The sequence below is a fragment of the Procambarus clarkii genome, chromosome 14, assembly GCF_040958095.1.
Source record: "Procambarus clarkii isolate CNS0578487 chromosome 14, FALCON_Pclarkii_2.0, whole genome shotgun sequence".
In the NCBI taxonomy this organism is placed as follows: Eukaryota; Metazoa; Arthropoda; class Malacostraca; order Decapoda; family Cambaridae; genus Procambarus; species Procambarus clarkii.
The window spans coordinates 35,695,947-35,716,300 of NC_091163.1; the positions used below are offsets into that span (position 1 = coordinate 35,695,947).

General features: G+C 45.6%; 1 long non-coding RNA gene across 1 annotated transcript; it reads right to left on the minus strand.

The window, feature by feature from the left end:
- Nucleotides 1-1,091: 1,091 nt before the first annotated feature.
- LOC138364604 (uncharacterized) lies at nucleotides 1,092-14,447 on the minus strand. The gene is made up of 4 exons (XR_011228467.1): nucleotides 14,249-14,447; nucleotides 10,467-10,631; nucleotides 8,389-8,556; nucleotides 1,092-1,432 (listed from the first exon to the last, which is right to left on the minus strand). It is a non-coding gene; the product is annotated as an uncharacterized lncRNA (long non-coding RNA).
- Nucleotides 14,448-20,354: the final 5,907 nt, after the last annotated feature.

Sequence of the window (20,354 nt, forward strand, 5' to 3'; positions counted from 1 at the left end):
ATAGTAACAGGAATTGATAAAATCGATAGGGAAGATTTCCTGAGACCTGGAACTTTAAGAACAAGAGGTCATAGATATAAACTAGCTAAACACAGATGCCGAAGAAATATAAGAAAATTCACTTTCGCAAACAGAGTGGTAGACGATTGGAACAAGTTAGGTGAGAAGGTGGTGGAGGAGGCCAAGACCGTCAGTAGTTTCAAAGTGTTATATGACAAAGAGTGCTGGGAAGACGGGACACCACGAGCGTAGCTCTCATCCTGTAACTACACTTAGGTAATTACTGATAAGGATACAAATTTGGTGTATTCCTAGCAGGTTTTGAAATATATTGAATAAAGGACCAGTCTTATTTATTTTGATTGCTAGAGCTAAGGCCCTAGAAGGAAAGTGAGGAGCTTAGGATTTTGTTCAAGATGGAGGATGGTTAATGGAGACCTAAGGAAGTAAATGTGAGCCCCTGTGTATGTGCAGGATTTTTTAAATCTTACGCAGTACCCCTGATGCTTCACCTGATGGGATGTACAGGTTGAGCATATTTAGCCACCCCATCACCTGATGTGATACACAGTCAAAGGGTTAATGAAGACAGAGATGGTTAAAGATATCCGTAGCTTTTACGTGTCAGAAATAACACTGCACTATGGTTGTGGTCGTTAATGCTGAACTCTTCACGTTTTTAAATTCTAGTTTCATCTTTGATACGTACTGATTATTGAGTGGCATATTCTGTACATATGTAAAATCAGAGTTAATATTTCTTCTTTCAACGAGTGCCTTATTATGCCCACTTTCATTTGCTATGTTAAGGCTTTTCTCTTGGCCTGGATGTGCAACTTTTTCTCCTAACCTAACCTAACCACAATTAATTTTTGTACTAAAAAAAAATAGATAATCAATACTAGATTTTACACTGCTCGAGTTGGATCACAAAACAGCTGACTGAGGAAGTGTCGGTAGCCACTGTAAGTATTACTCAGCCACAAAGAGGAGTGTCATACGTCAGAGATGACCTGACTATAAATGCCCAGTGAGTAATGTACAATATTTACTATCTAGTCTCTCATAGGAAGGTTGCCAAAAGGGTGGTACATAGTTTATGAATGTTTATTGGTAGCTACTAATATACAGTTCATATAGTTTATAATTTGTACAGGTCTTTTTCCATGTAGTAGAAAAATAGTTTAGTGTTCCTTAAGAGACTGTTCAACAGCTCGATGGATAGAGCTTGGGCCTCACACACGTGGGGTCGACAGTTGGAGTCTCCTAGAGCCCAGGTGGATGGGATGTGTTCCTTGCCTCAGAGTGAGAGCCATATCCTTGTCCTGGATCTGGGTAGGCCAATGTGGGCGTCAAAGCCCTCGTGTGATTCCTAAGGCTTGGCTACACCGCCTCCCACGGCTCTGGGCCTCCCAAAGGGCTCTTCCCGAAACTGCAATGATGATAAACAACATGAATGTGATTGAAACTTTGGATGAGGGAAAATAGGTAGAAATTGATTATTCCTATAATTTGTTATCAATAACACACTTTATAAATCTAATTTATTAATAAAACACTTTAAAGCGATGAAACACACACACTCTTCTCTTTGAAATTACCAAATTGTCTTAATTTAGTTTCTCTTATATGTCTAGCAATAAGAAAGATTTTACACTAAATATCATAAATGTGCCTTATGTAACTAATCATTCCAGTATGCTTTTGGTCCATACAAACCCGTATTAAACACCTCGTATGATGCTCTCCATGTTACAGGATCATGTGATAAAAAAGAAATCTCAGCAATATGCATTCTTCATGCATTTACAGCTAGTACAGTGGGGCCTCAACTTACGATGGTAATCTGTTCCCAGTCAAATCGTAAGCAAGTCAAAATATCAAATATCAAAATATCGTAAGTCAAAATATAGTAAATCGAAATGAATTTTCCCATAACAAAAATGGGAATTGAATTAATCTGTGCCACACTCCCCAAAAAATTAATTTCAAAGTAAATTTTATACGTAATTCAGCCAAATGTTTAGTAGTAAAGTATGTACACGTTATTGCTCGTCTTTATTGATGACTCTTGGACTCTTGTTGTTGTATGGAAGACTGTGAGGAGGAGGAGGAGAGGTGTTAGTGTTTGGAAGGAGAGTTCCCTTCCATTATAACATCAGCCACTGATTGTTTTTCTTTTTTCAATTTTTTTTATTTTTTTTTTATTATTTTTTATAGAAAATGACATCTACTGAACGAACCATTTTAGATATTTTTTTTTTTAATTTTAAATTTTTTTTATTAATTTTGTTTTTTTTATAGATAATGGAGCCTGACATTCACTGAATGAACCTTTTAGACATTTTTTCTGTTTTAAAATTTTGTTCAATATTTGTCTGTAGTGATGCATCACAGCGTCAATGAGAAGGTTAACCCCTGCACTGCGCAAAGCGCCTTAGGCGCTCTGAGAGTTATGCTATTTTTTTTTAATTAGGCTATATTTTAATGTTTTTTAATGTTTTCCTTACTCTTTGTGTTTTTAAATGAAAATAGTTGAGTTTGGAAACATTTTGACATTAAATTTACCTGAATATTTTATAAAAATAACATGAATATGTCCTTGACAATTGCCCCAAGAAGGTTTTTGCCAAACCAGGTGCGCAGTGCAGGGGTTAAGGCAACAGCCCTACTGCAACTTGATTTGGGTGAGGTTGTTTCAGCAAAAGTTTGCAGTTCTTGCCATGCTGCTGCTCACATCTCTATAATAAATGAGGAAGGAACATCTCTACATCAACAACTCTCATACCATTTTCATGTTTTACAAATGATATCTTGTTTTTCCTCTGTGGTCATCCTCACATGTGTTTTCTTAGGTTGAACCTTACACAGACTTTCTTGGGACCCAGAGTGTGATATATAATAATTACTTTTATGTTCAAAAAAACAAAAAATCACCAAAATAATTAAATTTCCTACAAGTGTGATTGTCACTAAGCCGGCGGCTCTGGTAAACTGAGGCAGGTCTGCCCGCGTGACCAGGAACCACGCGCTCGGTCGACCCGAACGCATATCAACGAATATCGTTAGTCGATGACTCTATCGTTAAGTAGAGTTGCATTTTCTGATCAAATTTAGATCGTAACTCAAAATTATCGTAAGTCGGAACAATCGTAAGTCGAGGTGTCACTGAACTATATATATTTTGTTCACATTTCTATTATGTACCATGTTTTCTGGTAGATGGGAACTGTGTATTTTGTCCACCAATGCAATGTGTGTATAAATATATATAATATTCTGTATATATATAAATTATTTACATGCATGAAAATATTGTTTTCCCCAAAAACACTTTCAATCATTTTCAATAAAATTTATGATGAAACACACTAACATTGGGGTTTATCCCCACAAAATAGCCATGTAAAATAGGTTTTTGTACACTCTTGTTTACTGTATAGAGTAATGTTTTCCCAGTATACCTTAGTTCTGTGAAACTTAAAAGATACCCTGTAAATGTTTTCAAAGGTAAATTTACATATAAAGTAAGGCCTAATATGTAAGTACATATTAAAATACTACATAGCTACAAAATAACCCATTATTGAATGTAATGAAATGCCTCTTTCTGAATGAGCCCCAGTGGCTCTCTGAAGCTATGTTGTTTAGATTGCTACATGTAAATGGGTCACATCAGAAGCAGGAGTTCAGGTTTGCCAACTGGGGACCAGAGTCAGAACCTGGTCCACCTCAGAGGCAGATGAGAGCAGCTGACAAAAGTCACCATCACACCGGGAAAGCATCCAGGTCTGAGAAAGTTTACAGACAACTGAAGAGATAACAAAGACCTAAACTTTGAAATTGAATGACTCTGCTGATAATTCACACAGACCAAAAGAAACATTTAATTTTTTTCAAAACTCGTAGCAGAAGAACTAAAATGAGGCAAAAGACGACGAAGAGTGGCAAAACAAGCGGTGAGTAATCTTGTACCGCCTCCACATGGAGACACATGTAGGACACCAACAAACCAGTCACCTGCTAACCGTACAGATGACGATACACACACACACAAAATCAAAAACTCCAGATGTATACAGCATAGGAGGTTGAACCAGCAAAGTACATCATTATGCCAATCTGTTAAAAGAGGCAGTGCCGCAGAAAATTGCCTGGCTTCCAGACGCCGGGCAATTCATGGTTAGACTGGCCCCAAGGAGACAGAAGGATCATCCTCCTCGAATATGACTCCAAAATGGACAGAATCCAGAGCAACAAACTGAACCAGGTGAAAAAGGTAAATGGAGCTCCACCTCGACAAGTCCAGTTCGAAAGGCATCCACTTCAAGAGCCCTTATGATGAGGGAAAGGAACCATATAGAAGGGAAGGTGCTGGTTCCATGCCAACATGAAGAGGTCCACTTCAGGGTGAACAAATGGCTTTGCAGATTCAAAGGATAGTCCATTGACTGTTCACTAGAAATGAGATAGAAGCGAGAAAACCAATCAAGAGAGTGTTGAGGGCACCATGCACATAAACGCAATATAGAACTTGACCCCATGAAGCTAAAAGCCAAACTTCTTGAAGCATTAAGCTCCTCAGGCCAATGGACTAGAGAGACTTCCCTTTGCCCCTCCGTTCAGACAATGAACCACTGGAGAGCAGTTGGTGTGAAGCTGGAGCACGGAGCGAGCAGAATCCTCCTCCTCCTCGCCAAGACAAGAACCACAGATGAAGCTGCCCAGAGAGCCCTTCCACAAGGACCCCAAGCCTACAAGACTGCCTTATGGTAATCCCCACAATAAGAGTACAGGTAGCTGCCACTTGCCCACATCCTTGCAGAGCGCTGGAGGAAAACACAATTCCAAACAGGAGCAAAAGTGCCGCTCAAGAAACAGCTTAACACTTTCGCGCTCTCGGCGCTCAAAAAAAATCAATACCCCAGATGCTTTCGGCACTTCGCGCGCCTATGCCGGTAAAGACCGAAAAAAGTGTACACTCTTTTGACTGTCCTGACAATAATTGAAGGCGCACGTATTTAAATTTGGTATCACTGTGTTCGCAATGAAATTGTCTATAAGAGCATACCTATAAAATGCCGCCCAAGCATAAGGAGTATCAACACCAAATAAAAAACTATGCAGATCACTCGCCGAGAGCGCCAAACAGCAACAAAATGTTTCCACTCTCTTAATGGTTTGCGAAGCCTACAGTTGTCCTACATCGCTAATTTTGGTATCATTGGAATCGCAATAAAATTCTCTACACGGACATATGCATATGAATGTTTAATATAGGTAATTGCTCACCCGCAAGAGTGTGTGAAGTGGAGAGTAGTTAGCCGCGAGCGCACTGGCGAAAAACACGGGGGGAAATCATGCTTGGAAAGTTTATACATTTATACGTTTCCTGACCCTACTTTTCTATGTACGTATTTCTTTTTTATACCAATGTGTTCGCAATAAAATTTTCTATAAGATGAAATTGTATAACATTTGTACAAAGCATGTGTAAGAGAAGGCGCCAAATATAGAACCACGTCGCTCAGTATGCGTTCGCGGCAGAAACGAACGCATTGTTTTCATTCGTTTGATGTTTGTCATGTTTATACTTGTTGAAACATTTTATAATTTGTATGACAGTGATCGCAGGTAAAATTCCCTACACAGACATATACATAACACATACAAATATTTCCCACGTGTTGGAGATATCAACGGCTAAAGGGAACCCACCTGCCACACGCTCGCCACACCCCCAAACATACTTTGTGTTTTTTTTTTTTACTCATAGAAGTTTATGTGATATAATATTCATTCTGGTACCCAAAAATTCGCAAATAAATTCTCTACAAAAGGTATATAATATAACTTCTTATAGATGATGATAAATTCCAAATAGGTGTACTTACCCTGTCTATGTTGATTGAAGATCAACAGTTGAGCAATTTTTTCTTCACTCCACCATCTTCAGGCTTCTGATCCTGAAGGTTGCTCATCTTGATGTTTCGGGAACGGGAATTTCATGGAGAAAAATCTGAGAGTATCCCCATCCATTTCGGTTAAAAAAATAGAATTTATTAGAAATATTTTTTCGATGGGACGAGAAAAGTAGGCTGTTATGCGGAATCGTAAGAAAAAACGGTGACGAGTTATCTCTAATCTAAAGCGCGAAAGTGTTAAGGGCAGAACACGCCTCCCGCCAACTGAGCATGCAAATTCGACAGAACCTATTGCCATGCCCCATGAAATTATAGCCAATAAACTGAGATGGACCTGTACCCAAAAGAGGCCTTATATATAAAAAAAAAAGAAAAAAAAAATTCTAGAATTCCCACAGGAGGTACCAAAACAAATTCATGCAAGCCAACAAAGGGAAAACATAGAAGACGGAAACCTCCAAATGGGACTTGGAACCGAACAATCATTATCACACATACGAAGATATGAAATGTATCTTCCTGAAGCAAAAGGCTCTCTGTAGAGGGAACCAGAATCAAAGAAGAGTTGAAGGGCACTCATGGACATTTCTCAGGCTCTACCTCGGCCCCCCTCAGCCTTCCACAATGGCTCCGGGGTAGAGCCGTAGTTCTTGCCCAACACCTGGTACAGAGAAGGAAGACCAGAAGTGGGGGCAAATCACTTCCACGGGGCAAGGAAGAAGAGCCACAGACCTATTCCACGAGATCAACTCCTCCAATTCTGGGTCCCTGAACACCACAGGGACCAACTCCAATGCATGCAGCCAATTAAATTGCTTGCAAAAGCCTAGCCCTAGGAAACTTAATTCTCAAAACGGAAGCTGCCTGAAAAAGCTTCTGCATTGGAAACTAAATCAATGCGGAGAGACCCAGAGGGAACAAATTGCACAGGAGTCGGGGTCATAGATACAACAGACAGTATTGGCAGAGGCAGAAAATTATGATCGTCATCTGATGATCATAATGATGAGATTAATGATGATGAGCACCATTCAAACACTCACATGGTGAGTGCAGGGTTCAATGGGCTGAAACAATGGGCCAAAATACCCACCAGGGAAGGGGAGGATTTCCTGGACCTGAAGGCAGCTAGCCAAGGAAGACACCCAGACACAGGCTGCTTGCCAGAAGACAAACACTAAGTGCAACCAAAACAACCCGGCTATGATGGCATCTGCAGCATGTTGTATAAACAAACATGTGAACAGCAATGCACCGCAGCATAACCAATAGAATGCCCGAGGCAAGGGCTCAAACAGAGGAGTCAAAAAGACTCGTGAATAACCCCAAGCGAGGCTCTCCGCCCTGTTGACACGGCCTCTGTAGGGGCGAACTCCCATCAGAGAAAATGTCAGTGCAGGGGCAGTACTAGCGGGCACCCTGAGAAGGAACCCAGAGTGCATGCAGCCCAGATCCACAACAAAGACAAGCTCCACAAGAAGCCATCCCCATGTAGCAAAACTAAAATATAGAACTGATAAGAAAAATGGCCCCCCACAGGCACAAGTCCCAAGGATGTCCAGAGCTCAGCCTGGAGCAGGTTGGTGTTCCGGTCTTTCCCGACGTGGTAAGCCTCTGTCACTCTAGACAATCAACAAATGAGCAGGTAAGGAAGATGGCCGCATGTGGAAGCTGGGCCAGCTGGTGGTGGCATTTGGTGTCCCTCCAGTTGTCTGTAAAGCTTGTGTGCCTTTCTGGAGGCTTCCTGGTGTGGTGGCAAGTTGTCCCTCGCTCTCTGCACCTCTGTGAGGAGGGCCAGGTTTTGGCTCTGAATGCTGGTAGTCCAAATTTACTCTGAATCTGATATGACCCATTTGCATGGAGCACTCTCAGCCAGGTAGTGTCATCAAGCCACTGGGGGTTACCCCAGAAAAAAAAAAAATTTCAGTTGGGGGTTATGGCCATAAAGGCATTTTAGGATGGCTGACCATTTCTTGTGATTTAATGTATATGTTGACTTGCCATGAATCTTGTCATTCAAGAATTGTCATTCCCTTCCTTCACACAGTGAGAATATTATTTAACTATTACAAATTCCATCAACATTCTTCAATACTTCCAGAGAATAATTAAATTTTGTTTATCAGATTCTTCACTACACACACAAGACAGGATGTTGTTTGGTCGACATGTTCAGATTAATCTAGTCAGTTTTTGTTGTTGCAGTGGTTTGTGTAATGTCACACTTGTACAGGTATTTATAAACACACCTCCAAGATGATGGAACCTTTGATGGAACCTTTCAGTTGTCCTTTACTTTACGGGGAACGAGTCACTGTTACTATTTAACGTACAGTACATGACCCATATGCAATATATAAAGGAAAATTAAACATGGTATTTTTTAAATTTTCCAAAAGTTAATAATTTTCCTCAAACATTTTAAATCGTATTCAATTCGTAATGATCTTTATTATACACGTACTTGGGATGAATCGTTATATCTTCGATCCCTCATCATTTATAAAATGATTTTTTCCCTTTGTTGACTAGTACATGTAGCAGGTCATCAGGGAGAGTACGGTCCGTCTTGAGCTTCGTAAGGGCTTTCCAGTCTCCTGAGAATGACTGACGCAAGCTCCCATGGGTTGTGCTGCCAAATTAATCAAATAGATATTAGAAAAGCTTATGAATTAAACCACATTTCAAATTATCTTCATATATATCTGCTTTTAATACTTTGAAAATAATTGTACAAATTTAATAATACTGGTAATTGTGATGATGATAATCTTAATGAGAAAATCCACAGGAGCTGTGATGCAGGATTTGAACCTATGCGTTTGGTATTCCCAGACACACACTATAGACGACTAGGCCACGACATGGTCAAAAGAATTGCAACTTGGGGTTCTGCTGAACCCACAAGGCTTCTTCTTCTTGAGGTTATCTTGAGATGATTTCGGGGCTTTAGTGTCCCCGCGGCCCGGTCCTCGACCAGGCCTCCACCCCCAGGAAGCAGCCCGTGACAGCTGACTAACTCCCAGGTACCTATTTACTGCTAGGTAACAGGGGCATTCAGGGTGAAAGAAACTTTGCCCATTTGTTTCTGCCTCGTGCGGGAATCGAACCCGCGCCACAGAATTACGAGTCCTGCGCGCTATCCACCAGGCTACGAGGCCCCTACTATTAGGGGCTACTATTAGGGACTGGTTTGGCTTCCACTGAAGCCAAACCAGGAGAGTCAGAGGTAGAATTCCTAGCTGTCAATCCAGAGTACCTGGATGGGGTTCTGAGAGTTGTTCTACTCCCCAAGCCCATCCTGGGGCCAGGCTTGACTTGTGAGAGCTTGGTTCAACGTATAGAGTGCATATGACACCAATGTGCCGCTCCTAGTACACGACACACAATAATAGTTTAACTGATGATTAATTTACCTGGTATACATCATTATAATCATATGGAGTTGTGAAAACCATATATAAACATCATTAATATATATCTCGTGTAATTATGACCTATTATTACATTCACATAGTAACATAACCATGAAATGATAGGAGTAATATCTTGGTGAGTCAAGGTCAACTCCATTATATCCATAATGAGCTATTCTAGTCTTATTTGCATCTTCAGTACAAAACTCAGATAATAAAGGTTTAAATCAATATATGATGATGACTATGTTACCCTGTAATGCAGTTATCGCACTTACTGCATTACAAGGTTGGCCCAATTCATTCCTTCCTGATGGCCACCTTGTCCTAGGTCTGTCTTGGGCTTCAAGACGGCGCTCGGGTGATTGCCACTTTTTTTTTAACAGGTTTTGGGGCTTTTCATCATATTTGAACGGGTTACGTTACTAAGGTTCCTTCCCCATTGAGGGAAGGGTGATCCTACTGTCTCCTTAGTTCAATCTTGGTTTCAGGCACTGCTTGCTTAGTTTCTGAACAGGGTGTTTTTCCATGGCTCCATCTCTTATTAGAGGTTGACCCAGAGGCATATTTCGCTGGTTTGGCCAAATCTTCCGTTCCTTGCGACCTGGTATTTTTTGTAATGTGTTATTGCCATTTTTTATGGCGAACAGTGGCTTCTTTGGCAGTGTCCCACTTGTGTTCCTCTTTGCCCTGGCAGTATGAGTGTTCGTAAACCATCCTTTTGCCACTTCCTTTGTTTTTGTTGTTGTTCTTCGGTTTGGGAGCATGTAGTACTTTTTTTTTTTTTTTTTTTCTTGCTCGGCATCTCGTGTCAATTACTATCATCTTGTATCTGTGCGGCACTGGCTGATGCTGTTACAGCTTTTGTTTGTAGTTGATACTTCCTTGGCTCTGTGTCGCACATTTTCTGGCAAAACAGAAAAAGCTGGTTGTTTTGCAGCAGACTGAACTTTATACCCTTCATGGTTGGGAACTGGATGACATAGCTACACAGAATGTGGCATCCATGTTCAGAGTGACAAGGGCTGTAATCAGAAAACTTGTTTAGGTTAATACCAATTGTTGGAAATACAAAATTAAATTAAATTTGATGCATTTCAGTAATTTGACATAGCTCTACACATACCTGGAAAATATGTATGCCAGTGGTGGTCATGACTATAAGCTGGTATGACCCACCTCCCATGACGTCACAGTACGCCAGGGAGAGAACCGGGCACGGTACACTTATTTTGTGACAAATGTCCCATGTGAACGGTTCCTCTTCATTGTGCTTATACACTATCACCATCTGAAAGCAATATTTTTAAATGTATCAATTAAAGTCATCACCATTATAGTTGTTGTATTCAACAAAATTGTAATATTGACAAGTGAAATTTTGTATTCTCCTGAATACCCAAAGCCCAACAACAAGAAGCAAGAGAAACCAGAAGCAAAGACCTAAGAAAACAATCACAGATCGAAGGGAACACGATAAACCGTGACAAGGAAATGCAAGAACACGCTTCAGAGACGAAGCAGGCTCGGGCAGTGCATGAGCAGGCCAAAAGCAAAACAATGCACGAAACAAAATTGTCATCCACACTTCTGGGTAAATAAACATAACATTCACCTGGGCTCTAGGAGACACGAACCTATTTGTATATGATGTGAGTGTGGATCACTAATTCCTCAAAGCTTCAGTAGTAGTCAGGGAAAGTTGAAAATTCCAGTTTGGTGCTTCTGGAAACTTTCCTTATTAAGACTACTCAATAGCTCGGTCTATTAGAGCTCCGTCCTCACACACGTGGGGTCCACGGTTCAAGTTTCCTAGAGCCCAGGTGAATGGAATGCACGTGACAGCTTGCAAAATTGAGAAGAGGCAGTATTGACCCCAAATGCAAACTACAGCAGCTCCGCCAGCACTGCACAATACGAGGCAATTGACCTGCATTTTGTCGCCAATAAATGTCGCCACTCCCTGCGCCTTTGTAAGGGGGGCCATGTTTTGCTGCCAGTCCCTGGTAGGCCTATAGAGCTCCACGGCTGATGCAACCTAACAGATGGCACTATCTCAACACATGGTAGCTTCAGAGAGCCAACAGGGTTCATCCAGAAATTGACATGTCATTACATTCAATGCTAACTTTTCTGTGGGGGGAGCCCCGTCTAGTGGTTCGGGGACCACTAGCCAGAACATGGTCCCCTCAGAGAGGCGCAGGGAGCAATGGCCTATGAAACTTGCATGTATGAAAGTATTCATGTCTGCCATCAACTGGGGTTGAGCACCCGGAAAGGTAGGCGCCTCAAAAAAGACCTCACCTGGTAGAAATATTGCAACCTGAGACCGAACAGAGGTGAAAAACTCCCCCAAAGAAAAGCAAGCAACACATGGTTACACCGTACTCCGCTCATTCACGCCGACCATCCCTCCCCCGGGGAGAGGAGTCCCAGCCCACCGAGCCGACAGCCTGACCATCAGTTTGTCGGCTGAAGCTCTACGGGGTGGACACCTGCTCTGGCCTCGGTTACCTGATTGGCTTCACCCTACTGGTGGTGGCCAGGAGTTTTGTACCAAGGGCTGCATGCGCTTAGGGCCTCTAGATTCTTCGGGTCCCCATTCCCATAGAGGTAGTGACTGCTTGGTTTGCTACCTTGCCCTTGGTGTCAGCTTAGGTCCCAGTACTTTCCTTTGGCCCTGGGTATGGAGTGGTTGATTGCTGATTGGGGCTCGCTGATCTGCCCAGCTTGCATAATCACAGCAGCAGCAACTCTTTCCGATCCCCTGGGTTGTGGTGCGGTCTCAGAGTTCTCTTTCATTCTTTAGTTTGCTTTATTGCCCGTTGGGAGGCTGCCACAGTCCTTATTAGGTGCTACCTAGGTACAGTAGGGCAGTTCTCCTCTGGGCCTCCGGGGTTGCTCACTTCACCAGGGCCAGTTTGCCCAGATATATTACGGTGGATACAACCGGGTTTGACGGTCCAGGCATCTGGACTGCCATCTCTTTCGAGACAGTATTCGGCATAAGATGCCTGTCACTCGTGTCGTGCAGCGTTGGCGGAGCCGCTCCAGCTTGCATTTGGGGTGGACATCACTTCGGCTCTGTTTTGCAAACTTTCTCGTGCCTTTTTCCACCTCTGGCCTGCTCATGCACCGCTCGAGCCATCCTGGTCTTTAGACCAGATGCTCTCCTTTCTTTTTTTCCCTCGGTTTGCTGTGGCCCCTTTGGTCCAAGACTGTTTCCAGAAAGCTTTGTTCTTGTTGGCTTTGGCTTCTCGGGGTCGGGGAGCTTCACACTCTCCTCTGGCGCAGAGGCTTCTGCTCTTTTGGTCCAGGTGGACATTTTATTCATTTGCAGCCATCTCCTTCCTTTCTAGCGAAGAACGAGACAGTAGGCTTCCGGAGGGGTCAGTGGGTTATTGATGCTTGGTTGGTCAGGCCGGGGGTGCATCCTGCTTTGTGTCTGGTTGTGGCTTTACGCCACTACCTGCATGCCACGGCCTCGGTGGTTGGAGATGCGCTTTGGGTTGACCCAGTCTCTCTTGTTCCCTGTTCCAGGGCTCAGGTCTCTTGGTTCGTCTGCAGGGTTAACCAGTCTAGCCAGCCTGCAGTCTACCCTCGTGCCCATGATGGTCTTAAATTTGCAGTTTTGACTGCTGTGTTTGGCAATGTCTTGGATGGATATTCGGGAGCAAAGTTTTTGGAGATTGAACATGGTCCCGGCTGCCTGATATCTTGTCACTGTGCCAGGACCCCTCAGCAGTCTTGTGTCGCTTCAGGTTGGCGGTTGCAGCCAGCTGTCTTGTCTTCGGTATGAGTTATGGGGTGCAGCCGCCTCCCAGGTTAGTCCCCTTTATTGTTTCTTTTTGGGTAGTTAGCTCCAGGGAGCCGACGGGGCTTCCCGACAGAAAACTTGCATTGAATGTAATGAAATGCCATTTTCTGGGTGGAGCCCTGGACGTGTTGCTGATGAAGTGTTGCTTATTAATGTGTTTTTCTTTGGGGGAGTGTCTAGCCTTTGTTCAGTCTCCGATTGCAATATTTCTACCAGGAGGGGGTCTGTTTTGAAGCGTCTACCTTTTTGGGTGCCCAGTCGATGGCAGACATGTATACTTTCATATGTGTGAGTTTCATAGTCCATTGCTCCATGCGCCTCTCTGAGGGACCATGTTCTGGCTAGTGGTCCTCAGTAGGAATGACAACTCCATATCACTGAAGCCCCATACTAATATTAGCTAATATCAGTCCAATAGCTCCAGGGAGCCTCCAGAGCTCTACCCAGAAAATGATGTTTCATTACTTTCAATGCTAATTTTTTTCAGCCATTATCTCAATGATGAGGTTAAACTCCGCTTTCTAAAGGTCCAGACATATAGTGTCGGCAGGAAGTCCATGCCGAGACTACATGCAAAATTTCATTGTGACAATGGGGCCCAAAAATTACTGAGGAAGTGCCTGAATAATGTCCTAGGTGGACTTGGTCTATGGCTATGGGAGCAACAGAGAGTCCTCCTCACAACATAATACAATTACTGTACCATGAATGTAAACTCTATAAATTATACATTATCCAGTATGTAGGGAATAAGTCACAATAAGTCCAGTAAATTAAATAAACTATAAAAAATATCCCAACCAACACACAAAAAATGTGAAGACTATTCAGGCCATCCTCGACCTTACCAAGTCAGAGTTGCACCGTGATAGAGTTCAAGGTGGGACAAAACATTATCACATTTCTTTCTTTCTTTTCATGTGTGAGATGAATTATTTATTATCCAATAAATATTCTTAAATACTAGTACCTAACAATAATACAGCAATATTTAAAGACAGTATAGTACAATAACAATCTTATGGGAACTAAACTATCTTTCATTAGACATGAAAGAGCCGTTTATAGAAAAAAACACTTATGAACCTTACCTGTCCGTAAGTCCCGACTAATATTTCATTCTTGCCGTCTTGGTCAATGTCGCACACAATGCAGCAGGTGACAACATCGCCACTATCGCACTCTGGTAATCGATAACCCTCACAGCTACTGGTAAAATCACTGCAAAATTAATGAGCACTATTAGGTCTCTGTCACTAGGTAGCTATGTGTAAGTAATTGGCACTAGACAGGAAAAATATATTGCCAATGATACAGATGTGAAATACTTTAGCTGGTTTATGAAAGTGGATAAAATAAGAGGTAACTTCTGAAAGTGTGAACTGGTGCATTATGAGCCAGTACACACACTAAGGTAAACAATCTCGTCACAGTCTCAAGACACTAGGAAATACCAGCAAGAAGAAGTCAAAGGAAACAGATTATGATGAACTACACAGAAAAGCATAGTAGCCAGAACCAAACCAAGATAGGCCACCTCTTGATAGTCAGTCTCATTAATGGCCACAAGTGAAGAGCTGGAAATGCAGTAAAGTCCCTAAAACCAAAGATATATACCCAAGATGACTGAATAAACCTTGAAACTCACTAACCTGATTGCCTGTCACCAAAGACAAATGCAGGAGAGTTTGGAGAAAAAGATCCTCTAAGGAAAAGACCTGAAACCAAGGAAGAGAAAAGCCAGCACCATATTGATAAAGGAAGCAGGCACCAAAGAAGCATGGCAAGTTTAAACATGAATGAATACACTCCCAAGCTTAACAAACTAGGAGAAAGAGAGCTTGAATTTGCAGCTCGGCCAAACCATTGATACAAGGTAAAATATTAAGCATGAACTGCTTATATGAAAAATCCGGTGTTGGATGTAATGAAACGCCTCTTCCTGGAGGAGCTCTCGTGGCTCCCTGAAGTCTTCCTGGAGGAGCTCTCGTGGCTCCCTGAAGTCTTCCTGGAGGAGCCCTGGTGGCTCCCTGAAGTCTTCCTGGAGGAGCTCTCGTGGCTCCCTGAAGTCTTCCTGGAGGAGCTCTCGTGGCTCCCTGAAGTCTTCCTGGAGGAGCTCTCGTGGCTCCCTGAAGTCTTCCTGGAGGAGCTCTCGTGGCTCCCTGAAGTCTTCCTGGAGGAGCTCTCGTGGCTCCCTGAAGTCTTCCTGGAGGAGCTCTCGTGGCTCCCTGAAGTCTTCCTGGAGGAGCCTTGGTGGCTCCCTTAAGTCTTCCTGGAGGAGCTCTCGTGGCTCCCTGAAGTCTTCCTGGAGGAGCTCTCGTGGCTCCCTGAAGTCTTCCTGGAGGAGCTCTCGTGGCTCCCTGAAGTCTTCCTGGAGGAGCCTTGGTGGCTCCCTTAAGTCTTCCTGGAGGAGCCCTGGTGGCTCCCTGAAGTCTTCCTGGAGGAGCCCTGGTGGCTCCCTGAAGTCTTCCTGGAGGAGCTCTCGTGGCTCCCTGAAGTCTTCCTGGAAGAGCTCTGGTGGCTCCCTGAAGTCTTCCTGGAGGAGCTCTCGTGGCTCCCTGAAGTCTTCCTGGAGGAGCTCTGGTGGCTCCCTGAAGTCTTCCTGGAGGAGCTCTGGTGGCTCCCTGAAGTCTTCCTGGAGGAGCCTTGGTGGCTCCCTGAAGTCTTCCTGGAGGAGCTCTGGTGGCTCCCTGAAGTCTTCCTGGAGGAGCCCTGGTGGCTCCCTTAAGTCTTCCTGGAGGAGCCTTGGTGGCTCCCTGAAGTCTTCCTGGAGGAGCTCTCGTGGCTCCCTAAAGTCTTCCTGGAGGAGCCTTGGTGGCTCCCTGAAGTCTTCCTGGAGGAGCCCTGGTGGCTCCCTGAAGTCTTCCTGGAGGAGCCTTGGTGGCTCCCTGAAGTCTTCCTGGAGGAGCCCTGGTGGCTCCCTGAAGTCTTCCTGGAGGAGCTCTGGTGGCTCCCTGAAGTCTTCCTGGAGGAGCTCTCGTGGCTCCCTGAAGTCTTCCTGGAGGAGCCCTGGTGGCTCCCTGAAGTCTTCCTGGAGGAGCTCTGGTGGCTCCCTGAAGTCTTCCTGGAGGAGCCCTGGTGGCTCCCTGAAGTCTTCCTGGAGGAGCTCTGGTGGCTCCCTGAAGTCTTCCTGGAGGAGCCCTGGTGGCTCCCTGAAGTCTTCCTGGAGGAGCTCTGGTGGCTCCCTGAAGTCTTCCTGGAGGAGCTCTGGTGGCTCCCTGAAGTCTTCCTGGAGGAGCTCTCGTGGCTCCCTGAAGTCTTCCTGGAGGAGCCCTGGTGGCTCCCTGAAGTCTTCCTGGAGGAGCCCTGGTGGCTCCCTGAAGTCTTCCTGGAGGAGCCCTGGTGGCTCCCTGAAGTCTTCCTGGAGGAGCCCTGGTGGCTCCCTGAAGTCTTCCTGGAGGAGCTCTGGTGGCTCCCTGAAGTCTTCCTGGAGGAGCCCTGTGGCTCCCTGAAGTCTTCCTGGAGGAGCCTTGGTGGCTCCCTGAAGTCTTCCTGGAGGAGCCCTGGTGGCTCCCTGAAGTCTTCCTGGAGGAGCCCTGGTGGCTCCCTGAAGTCTTCCTGGAGGAGCCCTGGTGGCTCCCTGAAGTCTTCCTGGAGGAGCCTTGGTGGCTCCCTTAAGTCTTCCTGGAGGAGCTCTCGTGGCTCCATACTAAAAGGCCACATCAGTCACACAAGTTCTGCCTGGAATACCAGGACCAGAACCTGGCTCCCCTCAGAGGCACAGGACCTGGCTCCCCTCAGAGGCACAGGACCTGGCTCCCCTCAGAGGCACAGGACCTGGCTCCCCTCAGAGGCACAGGACCTGGCTCCCCTCAGAGGCACAGGACCTGGCTCCCCTCATAGAGGTACAGAACCTGGCTCCCCTCAGAGGTACAGGACCTGGCTCCCCTCAGAGGCACAGAACCTGGCTCCCCTCAGAGGCACAGAACCTGGCTCCCCTCAGAGGCACAGGACCTGGCTCCCCTCAAAGGCACAGGACCTGGCTCCCCTCAGAGGCACAGGACCTGGCTCCCCTCAGAGGCACAGGACCTGGCTCCCCTCAGAGGCACAGGACCTGGCTCCCCTCAGAAGCACAGGACCTGGCTCCCCTCAGAGGCACAGGACCTGGCTCCCCTCAGAGGCACAGGACCTGGCTCCCCTCATAGAGGTACAGAACCTGGCTCCCCTCATAGAGGTACAGAACCTGGCTCCCCTCATAGAGGTACAGAACCTGGCTCCCCTCAGAGGCACAGGGCCTGGCTCCCCTCATAGAGGTACAGAACCTGGCTCCCCTCATAGAGGTACAGAACCTGGCTCCCCTCAGAGGCACAGGACCTGGCTCCCCTCAGAGGCACAGAACCTGGCTCCCCTCAGAGGCACAGGACCTGGCTCCCCTCAGAGGCACAGGACCTGGCTCCCCTCATAGAGGTACAGAACCTGGCTCCCCTCAGAGGCACAGGACCTGGCTCCCCTCAGAGGTACAGAACCTGGCTCCCCTCATAGAGGTACAGAACCTGGCTCCCCTCAGAGGCACAGGACCTGGCTCCCCTCATAGAGGTACAGAACCTGGCTCCCCTCATAGAGGTACAGAACCTGGCTCTCCTCAGAGGCACAGGACCTGGCTCCCCTCATAGAGGTACAGAACCTGGCTCCCCTCATAGAGGTACAGAACCTGGCTCCCCTCAGAGGCACAGGACCTGGCTCCCCTCATAGAGGTACAGAACCTGGCTCCCCTCAGAGGCACAGAACCTGGCTCCCCTCAGAGGTACAGGACCTGGCTCCCCTCATAGAGGTACAGAACCTGGCTCCCCTCATAGAGGGACAGGGAACGAGTGACAACCTGCCGCCCCACTGGAAAAAAGCCTCCATAAAGTCACTGAAGCTTTACAGACAACAGGCGGCTTCACTGACAATGAAGCCTCAAAACCAGCAAATAACTCGGCAAATGATTCAGACAGAACAAGAGATTCATTCAACAACCTGTTTTCTTGATAATACATCACATTTTGATGTCAAAATACTGAACGGACAAAATATGATGTACTATAAATCATAGTAGCTCACAAACAACCATGTTTTCTATGCATGAGTCCATATTAAATGTTAGGTTAGCTTGAGACAATTTAGAATATTTTTTGTAATGTAACAATTCAAAAGGATGGGCTACACTCAACAACCTGCATAACTTGTTAATGCTAATTACCCCCCAGCAGGCAGCGTGGCCCCAGCCCTCACCAGACTTGGTTCTAGACCTGACGAACAACCCACAATGAACTGATGAACCAGAGGGAAGGGGAATTCAGGGCGACTCCTTGAAGCTAACCACAGAGAACAAAACTAAGACTTACCAGGAAGACGGAGTGGTTCAGACTCTCTGAACTCAGCAGTGGTCTGTAATGGTTCGCTGACTTTCTGGTTGCTTTCCTGGTGGAGTGTCACCTGCTTTCTCTGCCTCTGAGGGGGGCCAGGCTCTGGCTCTGGTCCCCCAGTAGGCCAAACACAACTCCATGACTGAGGCAATCTAGTAGTTAGGAGCCATCTCAGCAAGATGGCTCTGGGAAGCCAGCGAGGCTCACCCCAGAAATGAGTGTGTAACCTTACAGACAGATATACTGAGCATTCACTAACATCAGTCCACTGCACATTAAAACAATTTTCAAGAATATAAACCACTTCCTGAATGATGAAGTCAGCAGCCAGTGACAAGTGTCGACTAGGTCTGCCAGGAATACTGACAAGTGTCGACTAGGTCTGCCAGGAATACTGACAAGTGTCGACTAGGTCTGCCAGGAATACTGACAAGTGTCGACTAGGTCTGCCAGGAATACTGACAAGTGTCGACTAGGTCTGCCAGGAATACTGACAAGTGTCGACTAGGTCTGCCAGGAATACTGACAAGTGTCGACTAGGTCTGCCAGGAATACTGACAAGTGTCGACTAGGTCTGCCAGGAATACTGACAAGTGTCGACTAGGTCTGCCAGGAATACTGACAAGTGTCGACTAGGTCTGCCAGGAATACTGACAAGTGTCGACTAGGTCTGCCAGGAATACTGACAAGTGTCGACTAGGTCTGCCAGGAATACTGACAAGTGTCGACTAGGTCTGCCAGGAATACTGACAAGTGTCGACTAGGTCTGCCAGGAATACTGACAAGTGTCGACTAGGTCTGCCAGGAATACTGACAAGTGTCGACTAGGTCTGCCAGGAATACTGACAAGTGTCGACTAGGTCTGCCAGGAATACTGACAAGTGTCGACTAGGTCTGCCAGGAATACTGACAAGTGTCGACTAGGTCTGCCAGGAATACTGACAAGTGTCGACTAGGTCTGCCAGGAATACTGACAAGTGTCGACTAGGTCTGCCAGGAATACTGACAAGTGTCGACTAGGTCTGCCAGGAATACTGACAAGTGTCGACTAGGTCTGCCAGGAATACTGACAAGTGTCGACTAGGTCTGCCAGGAATACTGACAAGTGTCGACTAGGTCTGCCAGGAATACTGACAAGTGTCGACTAGGTCTGCCAGGAATACTGACAAGTGTCGACTAGGTCTGCCAGGAATACTGACAAGTGTCGACTAGGTCTGCCAGGAATACTGACAAGTGTCGACTAGGTATGCCAGGAATACTGACAAGTGTCGACTAGGTATGCCAGGAATACTGACAAGTGTCGACTAGGTCTGCCAGGAATACTGACAAGTGTCGACTAGGTCTGCCAGGAATACTGACAAGTGTCGACTAGGTCTGCCAGGAATACTGACAAGTGTCGACTAGGTCTGCCAGGAATACTGACAAGTGTCGACTAGGTCTGCCAGGAATACTGACAAGTGTCGACTAGGTCTGCCAGGAATACTGACAAGTGTCGACTAGGTCTGCCAGGAATACTGACAAGTGTCGACTAGGTCTGCCAGGAATACTGACAAGTGTCGACTAGGTCTGCCAGGAATACTGACAAGTGTCGACTAGGTCTGCCAGGAATACTGACAAGTGTCGACTAGGTCTGCCAGGAATACTGACAAGTGTCGACTAGGTCTGCCAGGAATACTGACAAGTGTCGACTAGGTCTGCCAGGAATACTGACAAGTGTCGACTAGGTCTGCCAGGAATACTGACAAGTGTCGACTAGGTCTGCCAGGAATACTGACAAGTGTCGACTAGGTCTGCCAGGAATACTGACAAGTGTCGACTAGGTCTGCCAGGAATACTGACAAGTGTCGAC